The sequence below is a fragment of the Cibotium barometz genome, chromosome 47 (genome assembly GCF_041138505.1).
Source record: "Cibotium barometz isolate CiBa-2024 chromosome 47, ASM4113850v1, whole genome shotgun sequence".
NCBI lineage: Eukaryota > Viridiplantae > Streptophyta > Polypodiopsida > Cyatheales > Cibotiaceae > Cibotium > Cibotium barometz.
In genome coordinates, this window is record NC_141092.1 from 13,832,662 (window position 1) to 13,838,661 (window position 6,000).

Sequence of the window (6,000 nt, forward strand, 5' to 3'; positions counted from 1 at the left end):
ATCTGTGGAGACTTTCTTCTGTGATGACAGGAGTTTATAGATTTTTGGAGGAGAGCAGTGATCTTTTCAGAGATCCTGAGCAGAGTTTATTTTGTCCGAGCCTATGTTCTTTGCAGTGTTTGCAGTATAGGGAGGGTGTTTTTCCTGTGAGGTGTGATCCTTTCACATGGATCACGTATTTGTTTTGATTCTACTTTTGGAATAGTCTTCTTCTCTCAGTGATGCTCTTGAGGACTTTTTACCACTGCAGTTTATATTCCTGCTTCCCTTCCTCATTGTGAGGACTCTACCTCTGCTTCTCTTTATGATGCTTTTCTGAGGATGTCTGACAACATTTTTTTTTCAGAGGGGGATGTGGAGTCCTCTCATGTTGCGATGCCCACCTCAGTAGCATGTACTTATGTAGTATAGCATTGGGCAACTCATGGTATGGAGTTTGAGCAGATGGACCCCATCTTTTCTACATAGTCGTTACATCTTGCGATGCCGACCTTTTCAGGGGATGCTTTTGTATAGCATTTGGCTACTCTTGGTACAGAGTTGGAGCAGATTGACTCTATTTCTTTTAAAAGGGTTCTAGTGACGAGAAATTTGCTTCTCCCAGGATTGATTATCTACAGGATCTGATCTTGGTTGGTTTTGAGATTTTTCATACCTTCTCTAGGCTGGATACATGACATTCGACTTTGGGGAGTGTTCTTACACTTGGGTTTGGAACCATTATTTGGAGCAGCACATCGCAACCTACTTGGTTGTTTTCTTCCAGAGGAGCGGTGTACTTGGTAGCTTGTTCTGTTGCTTTTGTAGCTGAGTTGCTGAGGAGATTGCTTGTGGAGCTTTCTTGGTACTTGTTTCTGCAGTCTTTCATCTTTGATCAAGGACGGCGCATCACTGTCTTCTTGGAGTGCACTCAGCATCCGATGCTGAGAGGGGGTGTTAGACATCATCCCCTTCTTGTTGGCTTCTTATTTGGTGTCCTATTTTAGCCTCTAGGGCTGACCATGTTAGCTAGAGGGGCTGGTCACCCACCCCTCACATATGTTTTCCCATATTATTTTCCATTTTATGGAGTCTTGGGTATTTTTCCCAGTCGTGGAGGATTTGTTCCCTAGTCGGCTACCTACTTTTGGGCATATATATAGTTGGCTTGCCTCCCTCATTACTTACTGCTTACTTAGCATTGTTTGCTGCAGTCCCTCACATATACGAGTTTTTCTCCCCTCTTGCTAGGGACATGTATTCCTTTTGGTGATGATATTGAGAGCAAGTTCTCACCTGTGTTTCCTCTCCATCTCTCTCTCTCACTCTCTCTCCTGTGTTTCCACTTTCCCTTCCCTTCTGCACATTCTATCACTCATAAGTCTCCGTGGCAGACGTAGGTATTGTTTCTTGAATTTTTGGCTCAATTTTTGTTGAGGCGGTAGGTAAGGCTTCTGGGTAGTTTCCAATGGGGTTGATTGAACACACAAGCTCATGTGTAGGTGTTGTATGCATGAGAGGGGTTGAGTGACTTACTTGGTGTTGCTTGGGCCTCCATTCTTGTCAAACTTTAGGTGAAACTATTGGGGTTAAAGTTGATAGCGAGGTTGCCTTCACTTTGTTCGATTGGGGGGGAGCTCTTTCTCTTTTTGCATGACATTGAAAAATCTTGTGGGATTTGCATGGATAAGTGCCTTAGCATGCTCAAGGTGAAATGTGAATTCCCTATAGATGATTCGGGTACAAGAAACCTTGAGGATAACCTCCTGCCACCATTGACAGATTCCATGGAGGACACATTGGCGATCATGCTGGTGGAGGCAATGAAGAGCGTGGAACAAGCTCTTGCAATAACTGAGGAGGAGCAGACTGCCCAGAAAAATCTCCAACTTGTGGTCGTGTCATACCGGGAGATGGGTGGCAGGAGACCAAAGAGGGCAGATATGGATGAGACTAGGTCTAAGATTGATTTGGAACAAAAAGTCGAACAAAGATGAAGATAAAAAGCAAGAGGCTATGGTGGAGGTCGACAGATGGGCCACGTGAGGTGGGGGGACACGTAGTTCCATTGGCCCATACCTAGACCTGAACCACTATATTCCCCTTCTTTTTGTGGATGATTTTGTTATAATCCCCATAAGGATTTCACCCCTTCTATCACTTTCCCACTTTTTGCATTAAAAGTGTTATCAAAGTAGTTGTGCATGGCCAGTCAATTAGCTATGTGATATTAGTTAAGAAGTCTCTTGTAATGACCACATTTGGTACTAACTATAGAGGTAAGGTGTTGGCTCAAATAGGAATCGCACAATCCGCAGGCCAAAACTGGCCCAAGGACATAGTAGAAGCCATCATAATAGGGGAGATCCCCATAGCTAAAAAGTGTTAGACAGCCCTTGTATGATGAATCCCACCCTCTTATATGTAAACTCTTATGTAAACGATCTCTTTCAAATTGTATTGTTTGCAATCGCTATGAATCATTGTCAAACTGTATTGCAATCTATATAAATGGGCTCTTTCAAATTGTAATTCGTCTTTTGTGGAATTTGTATAAGATTCGTCTTTTTATATTCACTGTGAGTTTCTCCATGTGTTTGAATTGCACAAAACATCAAAATCCTAAGGGGCCAGAGGGGTGCAAAAATGCCCTGTGCGGGCCTCCCGCACATGCCTTTTTCACACCATTCTAAAGCATAGATATGCACTAAAATTCCACAAACATTACATAAAACATCAAAATCCAAAGGGGCCAGAGGGTACGAAAATGCCCTATGCGAGCCTCCCGCACACAGACCTTTTTTGCACCCTTTTGGCCCATCATGTGGATGGGTCTTCCTTGCTAGTAAATGTATTATAGTGATCTTTGGACACGTATTATAGCGTAGATATGCACAAAAGTTCCACAAACATTGAAATCCAAAGGGGCCAGAGGGGTGCAAAAATGCCCTATGCAGGCCTCTCACACAGGCCTTTTTTGCACCCTTTTGGCCCATCTTCTGCATAGGTTGTTCTTCCATTTAAACAAATGTAGTGAATTCACAGACTAACAATCGCATAAATTTATCAATCCAGTGTAGCGTAAACTCATAGACCGACCATAGTGTAAATTCATCAATTGAGTGTAGCGTAAATTCATCAATTGAGTGTAGCGTAAATTCATACATTGAGTATAGCAGACATTCATTGCATCAAACACTCAATCGTAGACTATGAAACAAAGCCAAAAAAGTTATCCTCCATTGATTATTGTAGAAATATTACATTTTTACTTAATAGGCCAATTACATTAAAAGTGAGATGCCGTATTTTTGCGGCCCTTTTTCTTCAAATTCATCCTCGCAGCCAACTGCATGTCCATCATGATGGTCACTCACTTAGCATGAATTGTGCATAGGTTAGTGTCTTTAAAAAGACTGACCAGGTAGGCATCCGCTGCCTCCTACAATGCTTTAAGAGGGCAACAGACTACATGCGACATTCCATCTTGAAATCCCACAAAATTTCTTTACATGTCCGTGAAAATGGCGCCATCCGTATTAGTAGCTCGATCGACTTCTGGTAATGGCATATCACCTAGAACACTTTGAAGATGAAGCACATTTTCCATAGTGGACCACGCGGAAGAGCTTGGGGGGATCAGGCCATGCATGTGGGAGGCTTGAAAAACTTATTCTTACGGCGGGCAATGTTGTGGAGGTGACTCTGGCCGTTCGGGCTCTTTTGGAGTCTCAGTGGCCTCTGGTTGTTGCTCTCTAGGAGAAGCACGACCTTTGGGCAGAGTCTTCAACCCTACTACCAGGTGTGCTGGAATCTCAGTGCGAGCCCATGTGGGCTCCCCATCGACTTGTCATCATCTACCTCAGTCCTCTCCAAATCGGAGTCACTTCTTTGCATGGTATCACTGCTGCTATGTTGTCGGTGTCGTCATAATCCACAAGCACCCTTCTTTTCTTTTTACTGATGTGGAGGTGTTAAATTTCTCCGCAGTCCTTAGTAGCTGCTTCCCTCCTTCTCATCTCCTCTTTTGTGACTTTCTTCACAGTCTACTTAGTGCGCACCATGGCCTTGAATGTATGAAATGGCCCAAAGAGGATGTATGCTCTCGAATTTATGAAATGGCCCAAAGAGGAAAATCTCCTTATATAGAGCTCAAAAAAACGTCATCATTGTAAGAAACCCTAATTTTAGGAGGCATTTCTGTTAAATTTTCAGCAATGTGATGAGCTATGGTGGATCAAATGCAAGAATCAACATCATTAGCAAAGAGATTAGATGATAATTAAGACGTGATTAGTGAGCAATTAACTGATAGCTTAATGTAGGCATAGATAATTAAAAACCATCAAATTCTCATTAGGCCAATGCCTCAATTTATAGAGTTTACATCCAAGCATCTAATCCCACTAATCTCTCCTTGATTCACTCCACCTCTTTTGCTTGGTTCTCTCCACCTCTTCCCAGAATATCTCCACACATCCTAAATCTTCTCATGCTATCCTTTATTCTCTCCCAGTAGATACTTCTCATCTTTTCACAGCTTCTCACTCATTTACAGATTCTCTTTTACATCCTCATGCTAAGGGCTTGTTCCCGCACACACCCTATTCACTTGTATATTTCAACACCTCCCCTCAAGTGAATACTCCTAGCACACCTAGACCCTATACCAAGTTTCCCTCTTACTTGGTAGTCCGCGACCAGTCCCTCAAGTCCCTAAACTCATAGTCCTTGACACACTCTCTCTCTCTATGTGTCCAAGGCTACTACAAGTGCTCGTGACCTTAACTAAAGTGCTCACACATACATCTACCACATAGCCTACATCATCGGTGGCTCAGAGTCGGTTTTAGTCTGTTGGGGCAGGTTATATTGGGTTGTGGGGTTTCTCTCTCTCTCTCTCTCTCTCTCTCTCTCTCTCTCTCTCTCTCTCAGAAAAGATGATCAATTCGCTCCTCCATGAAGTTTGCCGATACTGTTCCTTCTCCACTGGGTTTGCTGTAGCACTCTCTTGCCATGTGTCTTGGCTTTCCACAGTTGTGGCAAGTGAAGGTCCTTCCTCTTACTCTGCCTCTTCCTCGTCCTCGACCTCGAGAGAATTCTCCTCGGGTGAAGAATTCTTTTTTCTCTCCAGAGCTATTGAGTCCAATCATTTCTTCTCTTTGACCTTGGTCTCTTGCTCTAGTAGAGCTCCTTCTATCTCGTGCAGCTTCAATTTAGGTACATTCTTTAATGTTGCTACAATGTTTTCATATTCACCTTTGTCCACACTCTTCAGAAGCACTGCTAGGGCCTCATCATCTTCTACCTTCTTGCCAATGGCTGCCAGTTGTTGCTTAATGCTTTTATATTTGTTCAAGTGTGTGATTAAAGGTTCACTTTCCTTCATATCCAGTTTGTAGAATTGCATTAACAGATTTATCTTTGAATTTTTTGCTTGAGTGCTAGATAATTTATTGAGTTCATCCCATGCATCTTTTGCCCATTATATCCCTGTGATGTGATGCATGATTTCATCATTTAAACTAAGTGCGATAAGTTCTAATTCTTTCTCATTCTTGATCTTCTACTCATTTTTTCCACTCACCTGTGGGCATTCATCTCTTCCCTAACTAGCCCCCACAGATTTTTCCTCATGAGCAGATACATGGTTTTTGTTTGCCATGTATAAAATTGCTCCCCATTAAATTTGGCTCTCTTGTGCCGTGCTCATGATGATGTGAAGGGGGTCTTACCTCTTGATCCGATTTCAAGATTCAAGGGCAGTGTCTACCCTTTTACAACTCAATCATGTGTTTAGGTGATCTATACAACAGATTTATCAGCATAAATTCACCAGAAATTACATAAAACGAAGGGTAACAAATTTGTACTGAATGGTTGGAGTAACAAACCATCTCCGAATTGCAATATGAAGTTATAAGGATCTGTATCAGATACCTAATAGTTAATTTGAACCCTCAATTGTACCAAAAAACAATGATTAGTATTGATTAATCATTGCAAAATAATTCTCTATTT